The sequence below is a fragment of the Corvus cornix genome, chromosome 20 (genome assembly GCF_000738735.6).
Source record: "Corvus cornix cornix isolate S_Up_H32 chromosome 20, ASM73873v5, whole genome shotgun sequence".
NCBI lineage: Eukaryota > Metazoa > Chordata > Aves > Passeriformes > Corvidae > Corvus > Corvus cornix.
The window spans coordinates 420,709-434,387 of NC_046349.1; the positions used below are offsets into that span (position 1 = coordinate 420,709).

Below are 13,679 nucleotides of genomic sequence, written 5' to 3' on the forward strand. Positions count from 1 at the left end.
GGGCCAGCAGCAAGGGCCTCATTCCCACTTTAACACAGCTCTCCTACTCACAGTACAGCTCTTGAAATCACTGAACAGTTTGGGTTGGAAGGGACCTTAAACACCGTCTCATTCCAGCCCCTGGCCATGAGCAGGGATACTTTTCACTAGATCAGGTTGCTCCAAGACCCATCCAACCTGGCCAATCGACAGCCGTGTGTGGATCCAATCTCTGTATTCAACCTCTGTGTCCAACCACTGCCCAAAGCAGCTTGCTTTTGTACAGATGTGCAAATGGCCTGGGGCTGCATCTTCCCATGATCAAGATGTCTGGGATAACTATGGACTTTGGAAAAGCTGTGGAGATGTCAGGAAAGCTGGGTATACAACATCACCTGTAGGTCCCTTCTCTCATCTACACCAATCAATGGAGAGACATCCACTTACAGAAACTGTAAAAAGCACCAATTATTTTCTTGATATTAAGAAAGTACCTGCTTAGGAAAAAGCTTCATGGTTCAGCTTGAAGACAGGACATTACGACCTCAAGAATATGTTTTACTAGTTTACACAAAGTATATGAAATTAATTTCGAATGACCTGAAAGTCATTAAACCAAATACAGGACTGGTGAGACTACCTGGTTTGCAGCACACCAGAAATCCACCTCACCCCCACTTTCTGGGTACTCTGAGGGCTGATTGTGGGGCAGACTGATTTAGTTCTTGCAGTGCAAGACCCTCCTTCCCCCAGCTGTGCTTCTTTTTGAGGACTCCAAAGCCTCTCTCTCCCCTTGCCCCAGGAGTGTGGCAACAGGAGGACGCTGCCCCAGCCAAATCACCTGTGGTAGCCTGAAACCTTCTTGAGCTTGCCTTTGAAGGATGACAAGACACCCCTGGCTGTCCTTGTCCTCCAAATGGGGCTGGGTTTGCCTGCATGCAGCTGTTGGGTTGCGCACGTGCAGAAGCTGGAGTACTTACCTACAAAGCAGCAGAGACCTGTCTGCAAGTGACCTCACCTGAGGCTCACCTGTCTTCCTTAGGAAGGGACTGTGGGGGTAGGAAAGGACTTGTCTGTGTGCGCTGAGCGTGTGTCCACGTGGCAGGAATTCCTGCCCTCACAGCAAGCCTGCACAAGGCAGCCCAGGGTGTAGTCTCTGCTTCCTCAGCCTCCAGAAAACCTGCAGGCTCTGCCCCTAGCCCGTGACTCAGCTCTCTCAAGGCTGCTCTGCTAAGCTGGGCACAGCTCTGTCCTGTATTCCTGAAGGATGTGCCGTGCAGCCACAGCACTGAACTCCAGTTCAGTGCTCTCCAAGCCTGCAGGTGTTAAAGAGTCCTTTAACTAAAGTGGCCACTTTCAGAGAAGGCCAAGAGTGGTGACTGGCAGTGCAGGTGGCTGGAATGGTGAAACACAGTGAAGAAAGTGGAGAGTGCAGCGAGTGCCAAAGTGGCTGGAGCCTGCAACCCCCACTTCCCCTACGCCTCAGAGGGCTGGACTAAAGGCTGCCACTACGAGCAAGACTCTCTGCCAGCTCTGGCACTTGCTAGGCTCTTCCATAAGCAGCTTGAACTCATTGAGCTGGCAGGAAACTATCCAGCTGCCTTTTTTTTTGTTTTGTTTTTAAATTAATCTTACTTTGTTAGACTTCTGCCAGGTCAGTGAGTTAAGAAGCTCACAGAGAGGTCTGGCAAATGCTGGTTCTGGCTCAGAGCCCAAGGGGAGTGCATGGGGTGGCAGAAGGAATAACCTTGCCCTGAGCACAAGATCAATTAAACTGACTCACAGCTCATGAAGATACACCTGCAGGGGACCAGGGTGGGGTCTGTAGGCAGCAGCAAAAGGTCAGCTATCAAAGAGAAGCAAAACCACTAAACTGAGGCAACAATAAGAAAAGCACAGAAAGCAACAAAAGAGCTGATGATATTGAAATATGTCTGCATACAGTCTTTTCTGTAATTACATCTGATCTTACTGCTAAGGCCACACATGCTTTTTACTAGGTAAGCTACAGGACGAGGTACTAGAAACAGACACACCCACTTCCCTTCAGAGCCTCTGTCCAAGCATCTCAATGTGTTTCAAACTGCAGCACCCTGCATTTCTGTTTTCCAACGCCGAGCTTGGATCTCAGCTCTCAAGTGGGGAAGGAAAAGTTTCCTTGAGCTAATAATCAGTTCTTGCTCTCCTGGTTACTTTGACTTTGCACACTCTATAAACTGCACTTTGGGGGAAAGGGGACTACCCTGCTACTCCTTCAGTCGTATTAGTGATTCAAATACAGGGAATGTACACTTGTTGGAGGTTAGGATTTTTTTTTTTTTTCTTTCAGGGAATTTTCTCCCATCTGTTGCCTAAGAAATGATAACAACCAGTACTTAAAAGACAAAAGAAGTGGCCAAGATGGGACGAAGGGGTGCAGCTGGCTGCAGCTTCTTAGCCGGGAGCTTTTCTCTTGGGAAGGGCAGAGAGACCTCGAGAGTTTTGGCTGGGGGGTGAGGGCTGGGCTCAGCTCCTGGCTCTCTCTCGGGATTGGAGGGGAACGGTCGAGTTGCTGCAGCCGGTGAACTGGGACCTTATTAACACCCGATCTGACTGGAAAGGACCCTCACCATCTACTCGGGTGCCTCAGGGGAAAAACCCGGGACCCCGACCCCGTCCCCCTTCCCGGAGGGAGCAGCTCCCGGCTGCTGCCGCTGCCGGGCCCCGCTGCTTTCTGCCGCTGCTCCGGCTCTTTCAGTGCACGTTAACCCGACCCCCCGTGCCCGCCGGGACACCCCGCGGCTCCTGCTACGGCTGTGGAATTTTCTGCTACACTTTGTCTGCCAGCCGGGTGCGCCCGGCTCCGCTGCGGCAGCCGCCGCTCCGAGGTTCCTGCTGCGCTCCATTCCGGCTCCCGAGCGGCACCCGAGGGGCCCGGCTGCCCCTGGGGCTTTGCCAAGGAAGCCCCTTTTCCATCCCTCCCGCCGGCCCGGCCGCCATCACCGCGTGCAGAGGCGGCCGAGCTGGCGCCACAGCGCCCCCTGCAGGCGCGGGGGAATCCCCGCAGCCGCCCTGCCCGGCCGGGAGCCACCAGCGCCCCTGGCGGCCGCGAGCGGAGCTGCACCGAGGGGAAAGGGCCTGCGGCCGGGAGAGGCCGGCCCTGGGCTCTGCTGCTGCTCGTTGGTGCTGCCGGCGCTGCTGTTTGTGTGCCTTGGCACCCACACACACACCAGCAAAGAGCTGCTACTCCTTCTCCCGTAGCTCTGCCTGAAAGCCCCTTAATTTCAAAGCGATCATAATTTGGAGGGAAGGGGGTCACATTTTCCATTCCAAGGGAGGCTCCTGCCTTCCTTGGCAGACACCTGTCCTTCAAACCAGCACAACACTGAACATGGCAGCAACATAAGAAATCCCATCTTTAACAAATCTCAGCAAGCAGCACTTGTAAGATGCTAAATCTGCAAACTTCTTACTCTGCCCTCTACAGTGTCAATGCCTCAGTCTGGGAGAGTTTAAGGTTACTTTGTATTTCTCCTGCTAGTTCCCTAGCAAGGTGGAAATCCTCCTCGTGGGAAGCAGCTACCCTTCTCTACTCTGAATAAAGTGTATTACTTTTAAAAGCCTTTTTCCAAGGCTTTCTTCTTTCTACCAAGGGAGCAGCAGCCACTTCAACTAGATAAGGGCTTCTACCTTCACTTTTTTAGCTGCATATCAGCTGATCATGCTGATCTCTTTTTCAAGATGATCTGGAGAAGTAAGACTGAGTTTTACCCCCAGCTTCCCTACAGGTAATTCCATGTCAGTTTTTCCAGTGAACTTCATTTTCTCTGAAACTTTGCCCTGGAGTTTTAGGGCTTTTACCTCAATCTCTGATTGCAAAGGACAAAATCATTTACAGATGACACACAATTAGAGCACACATGGCTGCCCATTACCTGTGTCTCCACAACAGCTCTCTCCCATCAAAGCCACAAGACAGCATGAGACAGAGGCTTAAACCAGAGCTTAGGTATTATGCTTCAGATGACAACAACAGTCTCTACACTTACACAATACAACTGCTACCTTGAACTGCCCCCCAAAAGTTATTATTTTGTTACATTATTGCTGGCTTATTACCCTCTCAAACATGGAGCAGAATACCCAGTTACAGTGGGTACCAGAGCACTCAGTGAGAGAACAGGAACTTGGCAGGCTGTACCTTCTGTCCTTGACAAACAGACTTTCTTCATGTCCTTCTTGTAGACACCCTTCACAGCTGCCCAGTGAGATGTCCTGCCTGTGTCACACTGCATCAATGCTTCCTTAACTGCTGGTGTTCCAAAACACAATTCTGGCATGTTCTCTCCTCGTATTTGCCCTTTGCTCATGTAGAAATGTGCTAGAAAGAAACAGACACTTCCAGACTCTGGCACACTTGGTTTCTTTCTGCTCTCTGCTCAGGCCAGCTATGACACACTGCATCAGTGTAGTCTGAAAAGAGATTCAAGGGTTGTTGCCCTGCAGGTGCCTAATTCCAGCTAAGGTCTGAACACTTATCTGGTCTACTGCAGGGAAGCAGTGATACAAGAAGGCAGGTGGAAAACATGTGGCCAGGAGACAGCCAAACTTTTACAAACCTGCAGTCTACAAAACAAGGGAGATGAACGCAAGAGAAGATCAGGATCCACAGGTTGTATTTTGAAGAGATGGATAAAATTCAATTTTCACTTAGGGACTGAAAATTTTATCAGAGGTTTTTCTGAAGAAATTTTTATCTTTTGCTTTTATTTGTATAGTAGGTAAAAATAAACTGCAGCTGCAGCCCACCTGCTGCAAATAGGACATGGGTAGCGGAGGCAGCGTGGCTCCCAGAGCCAGCTCTCGCCAGCTGCGGGCACAGCCTGTGCCACACTCACTGCTGGGACACAGCGCTGAGGCTGGGCAGGCAGCTGCCATCGATCCACTCAGCACAGCTGGGAGCCACAGCTTCAAACAACAGCAGTGCCTGGGGGCCAGGAATGAGAAGAGCAGTGATGGAGGAGGAACAGAAGGACCAGCTGTAGTTGTAGCCTGCTGGGCTGACTTCAGGAGCCTGTGCTTGTGGAAAAGGAAAGTGTTATACAAGTCCTCAAACACTTGCGCCTGGTAACAGTTTCCCAGCCTCCAACAATCTGTAGGTCAAATAAGACTTCCTGAACTGGAGGTGTGGTCTTCAACTTTCTGAGGATGGAGCTGCAACCCCCGAACACTTGTGTCTTTGGTACCTCTCTCCCGCCCTGTGACCAGAGCAGCTGAACCTTATTAATTTGTGGGATAAAGAACCACCTAATTCCCCATCTTGTATCTGCTGATTTTGCATGAGATCTCCTGGCCCTTGGTTTGGAAGCTTGGGAGCAACTAACCCATTTCCATACTCCCCAGAAATGACACCCTAATAGCTGGTGTCTCTCACATGCCCCTTTCTAGGCTGATGTGCCTAGACAGTCAAGCCAGCCCTGGTACAGCAGCTAACCCTGACCATACTGCTGTCCTCCAAAACTGCCCCAGGGAGCTCCGTCCTTGCTGAGCCAAGGGGGCTGGCGGGATGTCAAACACATGCAGGCATGCTGTGGATGCACGAAGCAGCACAATGGGGTTGTTTGTTCTCTCTTCCTGATGAACAAGGATTGATTTACTTTGCTGAAAGTCACAAGCCCTGAGCTGACATTGTCACTCATCCCTTGCAATGTTAAGGTCTTATGCCTCTGGGTTATCATCAGCCCTGAGCACATGCTTTCATTTTCCACTCTAGGAAGGTTTGACTCAATATGTAGCACACTTTGTTTACCCAAAGGCCCATAACTTTTGTCGCTGTACCTTCCATCACTTTTTCCATACCACTAAAGAGTATATTTAAGCAGCACAGGTTCCAGCACAGCTCTACAGAGTGCTCCTCAAGTAATCTCAACTGTGAAAACAAATGCTGGGGTTTTTAAAATCAGTATTTCATCCATCAGTGGACTTCTCCTCTGACTGCATGGCATCCTAAGTCCCTTAAGATATATGTCTTAAGACTCTTCATGGTCCTGTCTCTTGGAAATCCAAAGTAGGCTGCACTGACTGAATTCTCTTTATCACTACTGACTCTTTTGAAGGATTCCAACAGCTCTGCAGAGCAGGACTTCCATTAAAAAACTTACATTACCTTTCCCTAATACTTATCAGTGTAATTCATCCACTATACTCTGCTAATTTTATCAGTCTGTCTTGTATAGCTGTTCAGTGAATTCCCAGAATTCCTCTGAATTCTGACCTGTCTTATAAAATGTCTGACAGGTGAATCACTGGGCACCATGGCAGCTTCAATAGAGGAGCGTAACCTCTCACTTAACACCTCAAATATTTAAACTTATTTAAAACTCCTGGATTGATACTTCCAGTTCTGGCAACCTGCTACAAATGCATAAATATTATTTTTGTAGAGCCTCTGCAGCAGGCACTGGGTGAAGGCAAGGTCTGTGCTGACTCCCCACAAAGAGTATTCCAGCACAGTACTCTCTGTGAGTTGCTCTGTGCCAAAAATTATGTTGAGTTTTTCTGCTATGACTAGCCCTAAGCCTTCCTTCCAGGTTCCATTTTGACAGGTCTGAAACACGACAGTTGTTTTATTTCCCTTTGCAAATCATCTCTCAAAAAACCCCTCTGTCTGCTTTGTTCTGTTCATATATTTAATCTGCTAGAGTTTATAACCTCTTCCATTTTCCCTAGCTTTTTGAAAAATGCTTTGTTTACAATTGCCTCCCTGCCCTTCTGTTAGTCATGCTGGCTTTCTGGCACCATTCCTTGTCTCTGCTGCGATGGATGGTGGGCATTTGCTCTCTGCTCAGTTTATTTTCAACAGTCTTCTCTATTTCTGTGCAGGTTTTGTTCTGAACTTTGAGTGCAAAACTAATGAAGCTTTCTGTGGTTTGCTGGTTAGTTTTTTCCTTTTCCCCAAGGATGTTGATCTGGAATACATTATGGTTCCCATCGCAGAACAGCTCTTGGAAGGCACAGAACACATTTCTCTGCCCTCAGAATCACGTCAATGATGGCTTCTCATGCTCTGGGGCTCCTTAACCTGCTGCTCCACAGAAGTTTATGGCTAAAATGCAGTGTTGTTACCATGTAATGGATGCAACTTAGATTGGCTGACTTGATGATGAAGTGCCACTGGAAAGAGTCCTTCTCCTGTCCCTCTGCCCTGCCGCATGTCCATTGAGCTGATGGTCTTAGGGAAATCTGTAAGCAGGAGTGCAGGCTTGGGTTCACTGTCCCACTACATTAGGAAAACAAAGCAACTGGCCCTGCAGTCACAGGATCTCTCATCAAGATGGAAAGTGAGCAGTACAAGTGCACATGTGGTGGCAGAGGCACTGCCTTGCTTTAGCTGTACTGTTAAGAGACGCCTTCAGGTAGAGCTTGGGCAGGAAAACAAGTAGTGGCCAGAGAAAGACCACCACTGCTACTGACCATCTCTGAAAGCCCTGTGATTTTTGATATCACCTATATGGTGCCAGCTCCTGAGAATCTCTGCTCTTGATCAAAGAGCCCTGCACTTCAGAAGCGTGTGTGAACCATAGTGGCTCAGATACTGGAAGGTGACACAACACAACCCAACAGAAGCTTTGAAATATCTGAGATCAAACTCAAACAAGAACTGCTGGAAGGCATTCCTTGCTGGGGATTTGCAGACAAGGCTGGGACATTATTCTATTTGCTCTTAACATTTCTGAATGCTTCTCAAACTAAGGAGGAAAACCCACACCCAACTCTGGCTGCCAAAGCCTTCATCTATGGCAGGACTGATTATGGAAAGAAGTAGGCATGTGGCCAAAGGTTCAAATTTCTGACTGCCACCTTCTGCCTTTGGCCAGAGAGGAAAAAATGACAGTGCCACTGACAGGTGCCACCTGTTAAAGAATCCATTCAGTGCCAGTAGCTTCAGGTGCAGCTGCAGTGGAGCTGCAGGTTGAGCTCTGGAGAGCCAGGAGCCCAAGCCTGTGACAAGAGGCCATGAACTGAAGACCCTTTGCAAAACAAAGGACTAAAGGACCTGAGGCCCAGCGAGGGAACCCAGACTCAGACAGTGCAGCAGCCGAGGACCCTCAGACTTCCCTTGCACTTGGGGTCCCTCTTTGGAGGCATCAGCTCGAGCTCTTATTTTGTTGCTTTGTTATTTAGTTGTTGCACCATGATTAAATTATCTTAGGGATCTGGACGTCTGTGACTCTGCTATGGAAAACATGGGGTAGAGCCAGTAAGAAACCCACTCAGACTGTGTGTGGGATGTGAGCTGCCAGGGACTTGGTCCCAGTTCAGGTGGTACAAGAGTGATTGTCAGAGTAGCTCCGGGAGAGTTGGACAGAGAAGTTTCCTTAACACCACCAAAAATTTCCCATATTGAGAAAAAACATTCTGAGTGAAGGAGTGAGGCATCCAAAGGCAGCTCCAGAGCTGCTAAATGCCTTGAGCTCCAGAAACTCACAGGCAGCAGAGGTAGCAGTCCAAATTCCAGCCATGCTTCCAAAGACCCAGGTCACAGTGTGATCCAGTGCTTAAGTTTTAAAAGTTATTAAAGGCTGAAGAAACCATTTGTTTCACAGTGGGAATGATTAATGACTAGAATTTGTATTACCAGTGCTTTTCATGACTAATTTATTAAGTTCTTTTTTTTTGGCATTACCAGATGAGTTTTACTCCCAATGTGCAGCTGCTCAAAGATCAAAATTAATTCCTTAGAAAAATTGGGATTTATTTAATTTGGAAACTGGCAATAAAGAACACATCTGTGAAATCCCTTCAATTTTCTTTTTTAACATTAAAGTGTGGGAGAACACAGAGCAGCATGGCATATAGTTGCTTGCACTCTGCTCAAGCTTGCTGAATGTCTGTAGTAGCATAGGGCTAGAAACATCCCCAAAAAAACCTTTCAACTTAAGGACATGCAGCTCCTGGTTCACCTAAGGCAAAGAAAACTGCCTCTGCCACTTTGCTGTAAGGTGGAGGAGATGCAGATTACTCAGGGCAGGCCTTCCCCCTTTTCACTGACTCTGTGGCTACACCTATTTACGTCATCTTTGCCATTTTAGCAAAGGTGAAAAACAACTGCATCATGCTCCTGGGGCAGCCTATCCCAGCTATTAACTATGGAGAGATTAAAGCAGAGACTCCATTGTCTTGCTCTCGGCAACACCTGCCCTCAAATTTCTACACGTTATTAAAACAATACCATAAACTATGCCTGTAAAATAAGAAAAAAAATATTGTAAGACTCTAAAACATCACCACCTGGTAATTCTTACCATTATAATACTGCCAACCTTAAGGCAGCTGGTAGCTGAGTGCTTCCCAGCTCCTTCCCAGTGCAAAATTATTTTGCAGATAGTAGAGCTGAAGGAGATGGCTGCATGGGAAGCAAATCAAAATCAGATTTAAAGCAACATCTTGAAGTAAATTATTCATTTCTATACAGAACAGAAACTTATTAATAGAAAACACTATATGATCTATGCAGGCAGGCAATGGTTTCTGGTACTCTGTGTAATTGGATTAAGTCTTAAATAAGAGAAATTCTGGGTGAGAATTGAGAGGAGCAGAAGAATGAGATATGCAATCTGCTTACACAAACTCAAAAGCATCAGGAGACAGAGGTGCTGCTGTTGCTGTATATACAAACAAGCATTTGTGTGTGCCTGTTCCAAAGGCAGGAGATGGTGAAGGATGGACCCAGTGCCTCTCTGTGACCCTTGCTAATGCTCAGTGTCAGCCAGCAAGAACTGGCAAGTCGCTTCCAAACACAGATCCTGCCAGAGAACAAACAGTGGCTCTGCAGTCAAAGAAACTCAGTCAAGAGAGCTACAACACCAGCATGGCTGACAGGCTGGGTTTGCGCTCCCAAAGCGGAAATCATGAACCCCTACAACCACGTAATGCTGAAACCAGTAAGCAATGCATGACAACATGTCTGGGATGTAGCAAGATGCACTTTTCCATCTCCTGCCCTGCCCATGTACTACAAAAAGCAGTTAAAACCACAACTTTCTTGCACTCCAGTCTCGTATCCACTGTCATTATCAAGGCACCCAGCACAGACTGAGGAATACAAGGTGCTTCTTACTCCCACTCTGAGAGTAGATACCCTCTTCCCCATCTAAGGCAGGAAACTGGACCTGCCTAGATCTATAATAGTTCAGGGTGAATTAAACCATGGCAGAGGAGCTCTGCTCTGCCCAAGGCTGGCAGGGGGGCACTCTGCATTGCTGTTTTGAGACAGCAGCCTGAGACTGCAGCCTTCCCCACAGACTGCACACAGAACAGAGAACCTCTAGCCCTCCCATCCCCTGGGCAGTGGACTAAAGGTGCCACCACCTGCAGACACACAGCCTTTGTAAACCGGAGGCCCGTGCAAGGGAGATCTGAATGTGCTAATACACAGGTGAGTCTGAAATAGTTTGTGTGACTGCTAGACCTCAGATCACCTTAATTCCTCAAGGAACCGGGCAGGTAAGCCAAGGGCCAAGGACAGTCTTCCTACTAATATGATGTCCCAAACTGCATTTCAGTACCTTGCTGAAGACAATGAACATCCTAAAATCTCTTAAAGAAGAGAATGCAAGGCTGTGTTCTGCATCTCCAAACTTTCCACATCCCTGGGATCTACCACTGCATTGAGTTAAACCTGGTTACTCATTAATTGCTGTGAAATACCATTAATGGGTGCTGCCTAATGGATGAAAACAGCTCAACCTGAAGCACATACATTTGCTTTGCTCTAAAAACTCAAAAGAACATAAAAAGTACAGGAACTTCAAGTATTACAAATGCATAATCACCCCTTTGGCACACTGTTGTCACAGAATACAGAAAGCAAAACTAATGTTTAATTAAACCCCAGGGAAGGACTGTGCACATACATTTAGAAATAAGAGTCATGTTTCAGTCTAAGTCCAGCTAGCTAAAACTTTCCAGAACTCAACACTGCAGTTTTACAGAAAAGTGAGCTTTTAGATAGAAAACCAGCTGGGAGGAAAGCTTCCCAAGGAACAAAAATAATGCAAAAAAAGAGGCCAAAATAAAATTCTGTTTCAATAATTTTTATCTGTACAGTGCTTTTTGCTGTGATGTCAGAAGTCAAAACCAGTACTTTAGTGGTGATGCTAGTTTTAATAAGATTAGGAGCAGCTTTAATCTAGCAGGTATTAAATAGACCTGCTTTCTAGATCAAAATATCTTCTGTGTTCTAATTAATTTCACTCTAGGACTTCGAACAAAAGAATTCGTTGTACAAATCAGAGGAACAATGGTCCTCAATATGCCAGACAAAATATTTCAATATGGGTCAGAACAGTTCCCATTATTCACATGAGAAAGCAAACCCTTCCTCAAAAGTGCCAACATTCTATTTTATTTCATCACGGTAAATAGAAGACGCCTTAAAACATCTTGTATTCAATGCCACTGGGTAGCACTCACAAGCTGTCTTAAAAAAAAAATCTTAAAAAACCCCACAGTTTCAATTTAACCTCTCCAACATCAGCAAATGCACACAATGGAATATGTCAATAACCTCTCAGCAGCACACACCCTCTCTGACTGCAAAGCAAGTAAAAATAAAGCAGAGACTAGGCAAGGATAAGCAAACTTTCAAAAATGCAGATTAAAAAAGCTTCAAGCTACTTTTAAGTTTACATACTTGTAGAAGAACTTCTCCAAAACAGAATCAGTACAAACATGGGCTTATGGAAAAGTGACACTTTCAGTAAGTGACAAGAAATTCCTTATGGAGGTCTGTCATTAACTCTGCAAACATTGTGCTGTGTTTTACTCTGGGCACAAGCAACTGAGTAACTCCACATTTTCCATTAATGTGTCTTGGTTTGAAAGACAGGTGTGTGGGCCACAGGAGGTGGGAATGGAATGGAAAATGTGACCCCCTTCCCTCCAAATTATGACCATTTTGAAATTAAGGGGCTTTCAGGCAGAGCTACGGGAGAAGGAGTAGCAGCTCTTTGCTGGTGTGTGTGTGGGTGCCAAGGCACACAAACAGCAGCGCCGGCAGCACCAACGAGCAGCAGCAGAGCCCAGGGCCGGCCTCTCCCGGCCGCAGGCCCTTTCCCCTCGGTGCAGCTCCGCTCGCGGCCGCCAGGGGCGCTGGTGGCTCCCGGCCGGGCAGGGCGGCTGCGGGGATTCCCCCGCGCCTGCAGGGGCGCTGTGGCGCCAGCTCAGAGACCACACAGCAATGGCGGCCGGGCTGAATGGCGACCATGGGCTGCAGCAGGAACCTCTGAGCAGCGGCTGGAACGGCAGGGCGGGCTCACCCTGGGCAGCAAGCAAGAGGGAGCAGAAACTCCGCAGCTGTAGCTGGAACCACGGGGCATGGGGCATCCAGCAGGGCAGGGGGTGCAGAGCTACAGTGTAGCGAGCAGTGGCAAGAACATCCTGGCAGGGTGGGGTAGCAGCGGCCGGGCTCTGGAGCAGGGCAGGGAAAGGCTCCCTGGGAGGGGGAAAGGGCTCTGCATCCGAGGGTTTTCCCCTGAGGCACCCCAGCAGATGGTGAAAGTCCTTTTTTTTAGTGAGGTAGGGTGTTAATAAGGTCCCAGTTAAGTGGCTGCTCTCACGACCAAAGGCTCACCCACAGCAGAAGAAGCAGGACCGGGCTGGGCTCCGGCGGCAGCACCAAATTCCAACCCCCAAGCAGCAGCTCCGACCATCCTCCTTCGAAGCTGAGAGAGCAAGAGAGCGAGGAGCTGCACCTAACCCTTTCACCCAACCCAAATCTCACCATATGTCCACTCTTCCCAGAGAAACCCCCAGGTGAAGAGAGTAGCCAGCTGCACCCCTCCCCTGAGCTGTGACAACTTTCTTTTGTCTCTCTTAAGTACCCAGTCATAATTGTTCCTTAGGAACATATGGGAGAGAATTCCTAAAGAGAAAGAAACAAAAGCAAAAAGAATCCTAAACCCCAACAAATGCCCGCAAGACAGCACATTTTTATACGAGGCAGCTTAATTTCTTTCCTCCAAGGGTTTATGCATGCCTTGTCCTTTCTGTTTGAGATGAACCCTGCATGTCCTGGATTTACTTATTCCCACCTCCTCCTCCTTGAGAGCTTTCTGCAAATACTCAGCCAAATCCCAGACGATCTCCACACCCCAGGCCCGCTTCTGCACAGTGTGTGCTGAAAGCCAAACACTTCTCTGCCTTCCCGTTGGTGGGAGGCAGCAGAGGGGAAGTGTCAGCTCAAATGATCAAATCAACTCTTCAGATCAAATGCCAGCTTATGTCAGACTGAAACATAACACAGGTTTAGTTGGATAGTTTTGAAAATATATCATCATATTCCTTCATTTCTATTTAAAGCAAATCATCTGGAAAAGAGGGGCGAGATGTAGGCTGAGACGGAACACCTACTTCTGAAAGCTGCAGAGAGTCTGCAGACAATAATAAAAGCACAGGCACAGCTCTATTAACAGCACAGATCACCACACCATCTGTCCATCAGCATCCCAGACCATTTATTTGACCATCTGCCCATGGACACTGGGAAAAGCCAAGCCGAGACTTCATTAGGGTTCATACAGCTTTCAAGTAAAATGTAGGTCTCATATTTAGGTTAATACTTTTTAGCTCTGAGAATAACCTAAATTCATACTGATAAAGACCCCTAAGCCTCCATGCTAGCTCTCCATTTCATCTCCACTGCAGTTACCAGATTATGT

The 13,679-nt window shown here is 47.6% G+C and overlaps 1 protein-coding gene across 4 annotated transcripts in view; it reads right to left on the minus strand.

Annotated features, from left to right (window-relative positions):
- NDRG3 (NDRG family member 3) overlaps positions 1-13,679 on the minus strand; it is a 64,829-nt gene that overhangs the window by 12,488 nt on the left and 38,662 nt on the right. The gene's annotated exons all lie outside the window — the stretch shown is intronic.